This window comes from Callithrix jacchus, chromosome 11 (genome assembly GCF_049354715.1).
Source record: "Callithrix jacchus isolate 240 chromosome 11, calJac240_pri, whole genome shotgun sequence".
NCBI lineage: Eukaryota > Metazoa > Chordata > Mammalia > Primates > Cebidae > Callithrix > Callithrix jacchus.
This window is the reverse complement of record NC_133512.1, coordinates 69,836,611-69,851,055: the sequence shown is the minus strand read 5'-3', so window position 1 is coordinate 69,851,055 and position 14,445 is coordinate 69,836,611. Positions and strand designations below refer to the sequence as shown.

Sequence of the window (14,445 nt, the reverse complement as noted above, 5' to 3'; positions counted from 1 at the left end):
AGAATCCCCAAAATTAGATCTCTTTATCAGTTCACTACCTGAAATGGGTTGAGTCACTCTGCTTATGGTAAATATACATATGCATGAGCTTAATAAACTTCCTAGACCTGATATTATATACTTATTCTTAAGGGAAGGATCATGTTAATAATCATAATTAGTAGACAGCATGAACTAGCTGGTTTAAGATAATGTATTATTTTTGTTTTTTATTTTTATTTTTAATTTAATTTTATTTTTTTGAGAGGGAGTTTCGCTCTTGTTACCCAGGCTGGAGTGCAATGGCGCGATCTCGGCTCACTGCAACCTCCGCCTCCTGGGTTCAGGCAATTCTCCCGCCTCAGCCTCCTGAGTAGCTGGGATTACAGGCACGCGCCACCATGCCCAGCTAATTTTTTGTATTTTTAGTAGAGATGGGGTTTCACCATGTTGACCAGGATGGTCTCGATCTCTTGACCTTGTGATCCACCCGCCTTGGCCTCCCAAAGTGCTGGGTTTACAGGCTTGAGCCACCGCGCCCGGCCTGTTGTTTTTATTTTTAAAGGAAGGAAGTAACTTAAGAAGGTTTCTACTACCTGTGTGAAATAATTGCTAACATTCATTATTCTATTTATCTAAAAAAGCGGGATTATGACATTTTACAACCCAGTGAAGAACGCTCTTGATATTTTCATCAATAATAGAGTCAGTCACCAAAAATTTATTATCTGTAGCCAGGCACTCATGTCTGTAATCGCAGCAGTTTGGGAGGCCAGGGCAGGTAGATCACCTGAGGTTAGGAATTTGAGACCAGCCTGGCCAACATGGCAAAACCCCCATCTCTAATTTAAAAATATAAAAAGTAACCAGATGTGGTAGCACATGCCTATAGGTCCAGCTACTTGGGAGACTGAGGCAGGAGGATTGGTTGAACCTGAGAGGTGGAGGTTGCAGTAAGCTGAGATCACACCACTGCAATCCAGCCTGGACAACACAGCCAGACTCGTCTCAAAAAACACAAACAAACAATAGATTTATCATCTGAGCCCAATGCAAGGTACTTCACATGCTAGCAAGTCATCCCCTTTTCTAAAACTATAATGGTAAATTCTAATGTGATTGTTTAGCCTTTAAAGTTACTGATTTTAAAAGTATTAAACTAGAATAATGGTTTTTGCTTTGTTTCTTATATTTCTTTCAAAAACCAGAATTTGAATATTTACATTATTTATTTAGTATCTGAGAAGGAGTGGAGAGCAATAGATTTTAAAATTAGAAAAATGTGAATAAAATGATTAGGTCTTATCTATCCAATCTCTAAGCAGTTTTACGGAGAATAACTGTAAAAGAATTAACATCAAGGGCATTCATTCCGTGAGTCTTTCATTCATCTTCCTGGTTGGAGACTGCCTTGTAAACTAAATTGAATGCATAGGTGTCTGCTTCTTCAAATCCTGACACGTCGGAGCTCTTCTGCAAACAGCACCTTTATAATCTTCATTTTAGCTGTTTCTCTCTCTCTTTTTTTCTTTTTGTCACATCTCTTTGTTATCTCTCCAGTAATCAATTGCGCTTTCCATGCTCTGTAAGCTAAATCAAGAAATACAATTTGGTAGATTACATAAATGGTTTGCTTTGTGCAAGGTAGAAAGCAGGAATTTGCCACCTCCCTTAATAGATTTTTCAGAAAATTCATCCACTGAAGAGCATTTATTTTCTGTGGCTTAATCTTCTTAAGGGTACCATCAACATTCTCAATAATTACCATACTTCAGTCCACTTGTTTGATTGCCTTTTGTGTTCTTTGAGGAAGAACAATACAGCCTGTTTTCTATTGTGTTTTCCAAGAGCAATTCTGTATCTTTAGACTAGGCTCCCAAATATCTTCTTGAATACAAAGAACTCTATTCTTCCATTCAGTGTAAAAAAATTGTACAAATAACTACCCATACACAGCACTCAATTGTGAGGAATAAATAGCACCCTTAAAATATCAAACACATCATTTAAACTTATATCAATCATTTTAAGTCTGTTGTCACACCTCAAACATTTGAATGGAAAATTTAAGCAATAAATTGTAAAATATTAAAGTCCACAAATTTCCAGGAGACTTGACATATTTTTCTATAAGTTTTAATTAGGACAGAATCTATACCTTTTTAATTGGACTTGAAAATAACTCAATAGATACCTTTGCCATTTGTGAATTTGTAACCCTGTTGCAAGAGACAATTAAATTGTGCCCTCAAGAAATATCTGTTCAGACACAATTGCATACATTTCTAAACACGTTGACAATATTATTCTAAATTATCATTCATTTATCTATATTCTACATATTTTTATTTTGGTCAATATGTAATTCAGTGCTTACATTTCAAGGTTACTGAATTGATCATATTTTTCTATTTAATTATTTAAAAAGCTACACTCATTATAAGTATTATCTGTTGATTTCTAAGTCCAGTATTTTCTGTCTACCTGAAGCCTCCTCTCTTCCTAGCAAGAGCAAATATCATCTCCGTGGTAAAGTTTTCCTGGTATTCCGTCAGGCTAGTTTAGTCACTCTATCTTCTGTACTCCCGTATGACACTGAACTCATGCATATACTTAGAAATAGATATGCTGTGAAGAAAACGATGTTTCAGTTTCAGGGTAAGCTCCTTCAGAGCCCTTGCCATGTGTTCATGTGGATATATGTTTTTGTGACATTGGCAAATGTAAGATTTTTTAAAGAAACTGCCATTGGATAAGTCATATTGCTTCTCCTATTTAACACTTCCCGAGTGCCTGTTTGGGGGAGGCTACAAGCATGTCTGGGATCTGTCTAAGTCGATACACTGAGCATGGAATTTGGGGGTTGTGTTTATGTGCTTTACAGTCATTTCCAAGTGCAGCTGTGTTACTGCTGGCCGCCTAGCAGTCCCATGTAGACATAGTTTCCAGGAGGACTCCTGCTGATTCCTGTGCTGGTTCACTCAGCTTTGTGAAACATCCAAAAAGTGCAAGTCAAAGGTTTATATTTCTATTAGAAAGCAAATGTTTGAATAATAAAGCAAATATTAGAGTAAATATTATGTTTAATTTTTAATTATAGGAAGTCATCTATAGCCACTAAAGATTGTTGCAATTTGTCTAAATAGCTATATTACTTTTGGCTATTTTAACTTTCATTTTAAATCAATTGTAACATCTGCCTGGTTTTCCAATACAGTGAGTAAAATAAAAACTTTATTTAATATATGTTCATGTTTATATCTGCATGAGAGTCATAATGTTGCCTTTTATCTGAAAATTATTTTTAACAGAATTTTCCAAACTGAGATTGTTGTCATAAATTGGGTTGCCCAGAGCAGATACTGAGGTGGAGACTGGAGTATAAGATGTTTCTTAGAGATTAATAACTGAAAGGGACAGAGGGGAAGAAGAACTGGGCTGCAGAACCATGGAATTGCAAAGCAATTCCTATGCCAATCCAGTAGGTATCCTGTTAAAGAGTCCAGTGCTAGCCGTCTACCTCTCCTGCCTTTAGTCATGCAATGCAAGCTTTCCAGAGAAGGCTGTGACATCAGCTGAGGAGGCTCCCTATGCCTAAGATAAATCCTGTCTCCTCCTCCTTTCTCTTTCACATACATACACTTGCCTAAAGGATACCTGCAAACCATGACATAACCTTTGACTTGCACTTTTTGGATGTTTCACAAAGCTGAGTGAACCAGCACAGGAATTAGCAGGAGTCCTCCTGGAAACTATGTCTACATGGGACTGCTAGGCGGCCAGCAGTAACACAGCTGCACTTGGAAATGACTGTAAAGCACATAAACACAACCCCCAAATTCCATGCTCAGTGTATCGACTTAGACAGATCCCAGAAATGCTTGTAGCCTCCCCCAAACAGGCACTCGGGAAGTGTTAAATAGGAGAAGCAATATGACTTATCCAATGGCAGTTTCTTTAAAAAATCTTACATTTGCCAATGTCACAGAAACATATATCCACATGAACACATGGCAAGGGCTCTGAAGGAGCTTACCCTGAAACTGAAACATCGTTTTCTTCACAGCATATCTATTTCTAAGTATATGCATGAGTTCAGTGTCATACGGGAGAACAGAAGATAGAGTGACTAAACTAGCCTGACGGAATACCAGGAAAACTTTACCACGGAGTTGATATTTGCTCTTGCTAGGAAGAGAGGAGGCTTCAGGTAGACAGAAAATACTGGACTTAGAAATCAACAGAAAATACTTATAATGAGTGTAGCTTTAAAATGTGGTTTGGATAAACATTCTAAATTTGAATATTATCTCAATCTCTAGATGTTTTCTGAAAACCAACTACATTTAGAAAATAGGAATGTAAATATTCTGAGAATAGATTCTTTCATCCGATAATTTCCTCTATGAACTTTTGCCTGAAGAACAAATGTGACTTGCCTCTCAGTAGGTATAAAACAAGAATCTGGGCTAGACTTCTTTTAAAGGAGCCAAAACAAGCTATCAATAATCTGTTTGTAATATTGATCAAATAAAACAATGTATCTCTTTAGTTCCTCTTCCAGACTCTCATTCCTTTACTGTTGTTTCCTTACTTCTTATTCTCCCATTTTTTCCTTCATTTTTATGCATGCAATTAAATAAAAATTCCAATTTTCTTTCTTCCCCACCCTTTCTAATACAGCCTCTGGAAAACTTCCTTCAATAAAGAAACTCCTATATGTCCTTTATATCTTCCTGCCTTAGCTTTGTCTTAATTGAGATCTGCTTCTTTATCCTATTGAGAAAGATTTTTTTTTTAGTTCCTAAGTTTAGGGCAACTGTACAGTTTATCATACTAACTGGAAAATTTCAAAGAGTGAAAAGCAGAGTGCGGCAGGGGGCGGGGGGCCGTCTGCTTATCTTTAGACTGAGATAGCAGGCATAAACCTGAACTGCCTGGGGCAAACCAAAATGAATGTTACTCCACGTTAATCACAAACATCATGGAATTAGAGTTGGGTCAGGAAAAGAAAAAAAAGGTAAAGTTTCTTAAAACTCCATTGTCATTTCCAAAATATTTTTTTCACTATTATTTGACAGTTCATCATCCAGATAACTGTATCACCAGCCTAGAACAGGGCTCAGCAAGCTACAGCCTGCAGGCCATGACTGTTTTCATAAACAAATTATTATCAAAATATAGCTACACTCTTCATTTACATATTATCTGGCTGCTTTTAGCTACAGAGGCAGAGTTGAGTCATTGCAACAGAGCAGAATGGCTCCATAAAGCCTAAATGATTTATTATCCAGTCCTGTAAAGAAAAGTTTGCTGATCACTGGAATACACCGTAGGCGATCTGAGCATGTATATGTCTATTGATCTTATTCATCATGTATATCAAAACAAAATATCGAGCACAGAGTAGATGCTTAGTATTTGTTTTATAAATAATGTAAAATAAAGCTACAGTAACTAATAAGTATGAACAGACTGATCAACTGAGCAGAAAATGCAGTCTCCCTGATAGTTACCAGTGGTTGGTATATGTATTTAGTATTCAGTGTATTTCCTACAAAAGAAAACAAAATGGCCTACAAAGTAAATGAACTTGAAAAAAATGTAAACTGTTTGGAAAAATTGTATATTTGCATTAGCTATTTTGTGTGCAGAAAAAAAAGTTTTCTACCTTGATTGGACTCCCCGCCCAAAAGAAACATCTGCCACCACGCTGATGCTCTCCTCTTTGAACTGCAGAATAACTCTGCACCTCTGCTCTGCCTTGAGCTCCTCCCTCTCCCACACACTCAGGCTTTCAATCCACATATTTTGTCTTCTTTCTCCAGGATCTTCAGTCCCTCACCCTTCGAACTCTCACTCAAGAGGCAGTTACATATGAGAGTTCTTGAATCAAACTTCCTAGGTCTGACCCTGGCTCTAACTCTAGCTAGTTAATTTGGGGCATGTTTTTAAACTTTCTGTGCGTTATTAGGCATATCTTAAAAATAAAGAGTTATCTCATAGATGCCTGATAGATTTTTGTGAAAAGTAAACACAGCACTTCATATAAAGTGTAGTAACACTACCTAACACATAATTAGCACTTGATTTTTAAAAAATAACCACAAAAACTAAAATTATATTTAAGGCAAACCTCTCTTTAAAAATCAAAATGGTGTATTTCTATTCCTCTTTATATGAACTCAGACAAGGTCTTGGAAAGAGTAGTCCTAATAAATTCCAATACTCCTTTTTATCTCCATCATTCCAATAAACTGCTTTTCTCTCAAGGGTCCCTGATGACCTAATTTCTAACATCAAGGAAAATGTTTCGATGCACATTTTTAAATAAACTGCTGCATTTTCCTGTAACTACTAGTTCCTATTGAAATTCTCTTCTCTCTTATCATCTGTGAAAATCATTTCTTTTGATGGTGCACTGGATTGTCTGATTAGTCTTGGTCTTTTTTGTGAGCACTTTTCCTCTATTAAAAGCTGGTTAATCCCCAAAGTTCTGTGTAGGTCCTCCTCTCTTATAATTCTTTTCCCTCTCACTGCAATGTTAGATGGATGTCTCTAACTCTCTACATCAGAGGATATATCTTTTGATCTCTGGATGCCTTTGTACATATCTAATTGCTTATGTCACAGATCTTTTATAATCATCATATCCAAAACTGCACATATCATCTTTTACCTCCACCCAATATTGCATTACTGGTCCCACTAGCTACCTAACTGGTCAAGCCAGAAATCCTGTAGTCCTATTTCTCCTTTAGTTCTATTTAAGGAATTATATCTAGAATGACAAAACTGTATATTTTGAAACCCAAACAATCTGGCTTAAATATAGCTCTTGGAATACTTAACTGGTATTCTTTGACGTGTAAAAAACATTATTTGATCTTCAAGTTCGTCTTCTATAAAAATGAGGCAGCGGCTGGGTGTGGTGGCTCACGCCTGTAATCCCAACACTTTGGGAAGCTGAGGCAGATGGATCACCTGAGGCCAGAAGTTTGAAACCAGTCTGGCCAGCATGGTGAAACCCTGTCTCTACTAAAATTACAAAATTAGCCACAAGTGGTGACACAAGTCTGTAGGCCCAGCTACTCAGGAGGCTGAGGCAGGAGAATCACTTGAACCTAGGAGGTAGAGGTTGCAGCAAGCCGAGATTGCGCCATGGCACTCCAGCCCGGGCCACAAGAGCTAAAGTCCATCTAAAAAATGGCAGGAGGGGCAGCAGTCCTAAATTCACAGATTTGTGGGAGGAGATTAAATGGTCATCAGCCACCACACAAATGCTACCCTCCCTTAACTGCAGAAGTAACTGCACCTCTGCTCTGGCTTGGGCTTCTTCCTGTCCCAAATATTCAGGCTCTCACTCCATCTATTTTGTCTGTATAATACGGAAAAGTAGTTAACATAAAACCCTTAGTAGATTTTCAAAAATACTAATTTGCCCTGCCTGTCTCCACTGACCACACACCCCATTTGTCACTTCCTCCTTCTTCTGATATGGTTTTTTCTTTCTATTCCTGTTGCCACCTTAGAGCCCCATTCATTGTTGCTCACTTGAATCAGCAACACCTTCAACTAGTCTCCCAGTTTCCAGTGTCAACATCCCCCGAATCATTCTTTACCTTTAGAATGTGCTTTCTGAAAATTTTGAAATCCTTTCTTTCCTTATATCTCCTTTCTTTCTTTCTCTCTAAACCAAAATTCCCTGAATGAGTTGTGTCTGTGCTTACTTTCCCCACTCTCGTATTCTCTAAAATCTTCGAATTGATTTTTCACCCCTTCTGCTCCACAAAATATGCTTCCATTAAATTCACCATTATACTTTACACTGCACTATCCAGCCTATATTCTCAGCCCATTCTTTTCTTTTTCACTGACCTGTCAACATTATTGAACCCATTATCTGACTTTCTCACCTTTGAAATATTATTTTTTTCTCTTGACATTTAAAATATTACATTCTCTGTGTTTTTTTCTCTCTGGACACTTTCTCAGTCTCTTTGATGTTTAATCATCATCACCTGATCCCTAAATATGGAAACCTTTTAGGACTTTGTCCTTCAGGATATTCTCCCCATGTCAACATTCAGTCTTTAAGGGATGTCATCTAATCTCATAGTACGGTATAATATCCCATCTCTATGCTGAGGGTCCCTGCATTAATAGATTCATGCTGATCCTCTCTTCCAAATTCCAGACTCATATAACCCACTGCCTTCTTTATATCTCTACTTGGATGCCTAATACCAATAGTCACCTCGAATTTAAGTATCCAGAACTGAAACACTAAGAACTCTCCACCACCATCACCAACACAAAACTGTGTCCAGAGTCTTCCTATCTCAATAAATGGCAACTCAAGGAAGGTGTATTAGAAGAAAGTGGAAGTTGCATTGTAGCTGTAGTTAAAAATTAACCTATGTTACCTAGTTATAACCCTAGTTAAGACCAATGATCTTCCAGGTGCGGTGGCTCACACCTGTAATCCCAGCACTTTGGGAGGCCAAGGCAGGAGGATCACCTGAGCCCAGGAATTTGAGACCAGCCTGAGCAACATGGGAAAACCCTGTCGTTTCACTATTAAAGATGTTATATGTCTATGGATTAGATTAGTAGTATATAATTTTCCTTATTAGCTTGAATCCAAAGAATCCCTGTCTTAATTTTGTTTTTTTTGGTGGCAGCAAACCTGTATATTAATATGCTAATTAATTGGAAGTATAATCCTAGGACACCAAAAGTGAGAGAAAAAGAAAGTGAGGGAAAGAAGACTGTAAAAAAATGCAAGGGGATATATTATCTGTCACTCTCTGACAAGCCTTAAAGTGACATGTGTGGAAAACTTGTGTAATGAAACAGTCCATTGGCAGAAAAAACAGTAAATTGATCTGCTGTCTCTTACCAACTATTGGTCACAATTTGTCCTGTGACAATTTTCCTTGCACCTGTGTGTTGTGTCCCAGTTCCTATAGCAGCCTCTGGTGAAGTGAGATCCCAAATTCTGCAGTGGTAGCCGTGATGGGGGTCTGAAGCTAGGTAAGTCCGGGAAACTCTGGTTTGACAAACCACCATATAATCCCATCAGCAGAGTTGATTGCTAACGCCTCCTAAACACCAGGGGGTTATTTCTCCTCTCAGCAAGAACTGACATCTATGCTTCAATACTTTCAAGTAATTTTTTAATTCAAAGAAGAAAATAGTAATTGTGAAGTACTATCTGACCAGGCACAGTGGCTCACACCAGTAACCCCAGCAGTTTGTGAGGCCCATGCAGCAGGCTTATTTGAGGCCAGGAGTTCGAGATTGGTCTGGGCAACATAGGGAGACCTCATTGCTACAAAAAATTTTTTAAACATTAGCAGGGCATGGTGATGTACACCTGTAGCCCCAGTGTACTCTAGAGGATGAGGTAGAAGGGTCATTTGAGCCCAGGAGGTCAAGACTGCAGTGAGCCGTGATAACACCACTACACTCCAGCCTAGGTGGCAGACTGAGACCCTGTCTCAAAAAAAAAGAAAAGAAAAATAATAATATCTGATAGCTATTCATAAAAATGAATATCAACTTATATCTTGCTTACAATTGTGGCATAGCTTGAAAATATATAGGCATTTGGGACCATCAGTTTATTGTTTTATGAATATTTACAGTTAGAGTTTCTCACTCATATGCTAAATTATTTCCCAAATTAGAAAGAACCTGATATTACATTTTATTCTAATATTACTTTTCAATCTCTTTGATGTTTAGAATATTGATGACTCAGGTGAATTTCATGACTTTTTAATATCTAATCATAAAATAATATTTTTCCTTATAAAGTTTCAGTTTGAACTCCTGCAGCAAGGATTTTTTATCATTTCTGTTTTTACTATTTTTGGAGCCAGGTGACTAGAATAATATATGTATGTAAATTAGCTGTGAAGTCTACAGAGATTTACAAATAAAATACTGTTATAAACCTTATTTTGGCACTACATTTTGTGGCAAGCTACTACTGAATGGTAATGTTACTTGTTTTACCGCTATCTCAAGAATAAATGAGCCTCTCTAAGATATTTAAAACCCCAACTTTGGACACAATCTGGTATTAAGTAAATGAGTACTTCTAAATTCTGGAATAGATGGTCAATATTAACAGGTATACAGTTTCTTTTACATACAAATAAGTTCTTTTGAGAAAAGTACACACATAAATACTAATATCTATTTAAATTATACTGAAAGAAAAAAAATTGATATATTTTTAAGTGATTGTAATATGAGTTCAATAAGTATCATCCATTAGGCCCAAAGGTTTGAAATAGCGCGTATAATATGAAGAACTTTTTTTTTTTTTTTCCGATGGAGTCTCGCTCTGATGCCAAGGCTGGAGTGTCCTGGTGCGATCTTGGCTCACTGCAATCTCTGCCTCCTGGGTTCAAATGATGCGCCTGCTTCAGCCTCCTGAGTAGCTGGGATTACAGGCGTGCACCATCACACCTGGCTAATGTTTTGTATTTTTAGTAGAGACAGGGTTTCATCATGTTGGTCAGGCTGGTCTTCAACTCCTTATCTTATGATCCACCTGCCTCGGCCTCCCAACAAGCTGGGATTACAGGCGTGAGCCACCATGCCAATCCTAAGAATTTTCTCTAGAAAATTCTCAATTTTCACCTCCATCAGTCATTTAATGTAAATTTTATTTACATATTAGTTACTATACATATTATGCACAATATACATATACAAATAATAAGTTATATACCTCAATAAATTTATGCAAAGCATAACCAGGTTATATCAAGAAAAAAAATATTACAGAAGTCCTCCTTGTTTTGCACAGTAAATGTGGAACTAGGTGTGAATATAAATTTGTTTAAATTAATAATTGCCATTCAATAGCCTTCTGAGTTCATTTCCATCAATTTATTTAAAATCATTTTTAGAGCACAGTAATAGTGAGAGCTGAGTTTCACACATAATGTTCATGAGGGAACAAAATGTCCTCAAATGCAAATTTTGAAAGCAGACTTACAGTGTCTTGTATTGGCTAGATCATGCAGATAAATCTTTATGAGGGTATCACTTTCATAGGAAAATATATTCAATTATTATTAATTAATTTCTTCATTGATAAAAGACAATATTTTCTTTGCTTTTACTAAACCAAACTGGTGCATGACATACTTGATCATAATAAATTTTAAAAAATCAACATCTTTTTTCTACTAAGCAGAATTCAGGAAAGTTCTCAACATGAATACACTGTGGTCAGTTTAGGCAATAGGTTTAAATAATATTCCTATACAAATAATACCAAGTGGTGATAAGCAGTAAGAAAATAGCTTACACTGCTCTGTTTTATTATAGAAACAACCAGTCCAATTTTATTACTTCTGAAAGTGAATCTCTTTTTTTTTCCTTTTTTCTTTTAAGATGGAGTTTTACCCTTTTTGCCCAGGTGGGAGTGCAATGGCACGATCTCAGCTCACTGCAACTTCTGCCTTCCGGGTTCAATCGATTCTCCTACCTCAGCCTCCAAGTAGCTGGGATTACAGGCATGCACCATCACACCTGGTTAATTTTTTGTATTTTTAGGAGAGATTGGGTTTCACCAAGTTAGTCAGCTGGTCTCAAACTCCAGACCTCAGATGATCCACCTGTGTCAGTCCCTCTAAGTGTTGGGATTACAGGCTTGAGCCACTGTGCCCGGTCAAGTGAACCTCTTTTTATAGACCTTTGTTCTAAGGTAGTCTCTTTTTTGGTATTTCAAAGTAATTCATCTATTTTAGTGGTAGTCACTCATTAGCCCTATTGACATACAAAGATTTCTCGTAGAATAACATCAAAATAGTAAGAATAGTGCTGTTGACATTAGGCTAAGTACACAAATGAAGAATAAAAGATTAATATTGCAAAAATTTGAATCTGTAAAGTAAGAGATAGTAGTGAATCTAGCAATTGAACTAGGTGTAGGCAATTAATGCCATATTCAAACTAAATAGTAAAGACAAATTAGAAACAGTTGGGAGAAGGGTTTTCATAGACCACTAGGTGCCACTGTTTTGTGAGAAACGGATTAAATGATATAATTGAAATCTAACTTATATTCCTTTTATAAAAATCATGTCTTAAATTGGGACGTTGCTATATCATAGCTCTAAAGTGAGTAAATTTCTTTGTCTCTGGAATTAAACTCAGCGAAAGGAAAGTAATACAGTATTTGAAATAAGTTATAAAGCCCAAATTTTATCATTATCAATGTTAATTTTTGGCTGTTAAACCTATGCCATCATTGATCTAGAAACAGTGATTCTGAACTGAAAACTTAAGTGGTTTGACTGTATGTAATAAGAGGGCTGCATAAGCGTATTTAAACTGTGGGTCCAAAATACTTCCATAGAAAAATAAACATGATTGCCTACAGAAATTTAGGAATGGGACTACCCATATGGTAGCGTGAGAAAATTTCTTGAGAGCAGCTGTCTTCAATCCATCAGCTGATATTAATCTCAAACTTGATATAAAATAGTCCACATCAAAACTACAGAGGAGGAGATCATCTTCAGAAGTAACCAACCCATTGATATTAAATACAGAAGACCCTTTTATTTTAAATATGCTTCATTTTAAAGGATAATTCTACTTATCTTCCAAAATGAACCTAAGCAAAATCATTACTATAATCCTTTAGAGTCAGACAGAGATATAACTTTTTTCAGTGCTTGGAAGTTTGGTGAAAAGCTGTAATAGATGAGTTTTTACGCTTTCCTTTCTTTTTCTGTTTGCTTTTCCTTTGGGCCAGTAAACAGAATTTACTAGTAAGCATAAGTCAGATCAGCCTGCCCAAGAAGATAGTGCTGCCCAAAGCCTTCATGAATGCAGAGCCTGCCCCTTGTCCAGGGGACTGTGATTGGGAAGGTACTTGACCCCACAACCATCAAGGATGAGGTGTTTCTCAGCCACTTTGTCTTCAAATTTGTCAGCATTAAACTTGGTGAAGCCCCACTTCTTGGAGATATGGATCTTCAGCTCTCCGGAGAACCTGAACTCAGCCCTACGTAAGGCTTCAATCACATGGTCCTTGTTCTGAAGTTTGTTGCTGATAAGCATGATGACTTGACCAAAGTGGAGCCTGGCCACAGTACCCTAAGGTTTTCCAAAGGCCGCTCTCATACCCATCTGGAGCCTTTCATCTCCAGCACAGGACTACATCTTGTTTATGTGGATGGCATGGAAAGGATGGAGCCACCTTCAGATGTGAAAGCCATTTCTACCACAGTTTTAAACCAGGTACTTGTTGGCACAAATACGGGCAGCCTCCAGGGCTTGGAAAGACAGCAGCTCATACTCATCAGACACCATGTGGCCACAGAGTGGGAACTCATCTGCTTTTGCCTTCTTTCAACCCAGGTCAAAGATACAGATCTTGGCATCAGGAGCACTGTGGCAGAAACGAGACTTTGTGTATGTCTGGTTCTTACAGTATCAATAACAAGGAGAAGGATGGTAGCACCTGGCAACTCAGGAACCTCGCCAGTGCATCGAAGAGAAAGTGCACTTTCATACGTTTCCACTAATGCTAATATCTAAATATTTATAAAGTAGTCCTTTGAAGAGACTAATGGCTTTCCAAATCTAACCACAGTAATTAAAGCAACTAATGTTGGCTAACAAGCTATCATCTTTTTATTAGACAAATGATGTCTAAAAAGCTATCATCTGATTAATTTTTTAAATACTCAAGATAATATGCTGTTGTAACACAGGACACTCTATTACTTATCTATTGCTGTACAACATATCTCAAAATCTAGCAGCATAAATATAACAGGCATTCATTATTATCTCATAGTTTCTGAGAATCCGGGATCCAGAGTGGCTTAGCTGGATAACTTTGGTTCTAGTTTTTTGGAGGGTTGTAGTTAAGCTGTCAGCAAGGACCGTAGTCATCTCAAGACTCAACTGAAATCAGATCAATTTTAAGGTTGATTCACATGTTGATGGCAAGTTTCCATTTCTCTCTGGCTGTTGTTTAGAGACTTCAATTACTCACCATGTAGGATTCGCTACAAGATCTCTATAAGATGGCCTATAATATGCTGGCCTCAGAGCGAGCGATATGAAAAAGAGAGAGTGGAAAGAGTGGACACCCCAGACAGAAGTCACAGTCTTTTTATAATCTCATTTAAGTGACATACCATCATTTCTTTGGTGTTTTATTCATTAGAAGTTAACCACTAAGTTTCCACACTCAAAATTAGGTGATTGCAAAACAGCCTAAATATCTGGTGTTGTGGATCATTGGCAGTCATCTTAGAAGCTGCTTACCACACCAACACTGCAGTCTAAGATATCCTTTCAGTATCTCCTAAAAGTCACTTAAGACTTTCTAAAGCTAACATTGATGAGTAAGCTTTCATCTGATTATTAAACAACTAATTTAATATTTGTAAATATTCAAGGTAATATTGTCATAGCACA

General features: G+C 37.1%; 1 pseudogene; it reads right to left on the bottom strand.

Moving 5' to 3' along the window:
- Window positions 1–12,834: 12,834 nt before the first annotated feature.
- Window positions 12,835–13,326, bottom strand: LOC100390281 (large ribosomal subunit protein uL16-like; annotated as a pseudogene).
- Between the last annotated feature and the right edge of the window lie 1,119 nt (window positions 13,327–14,445).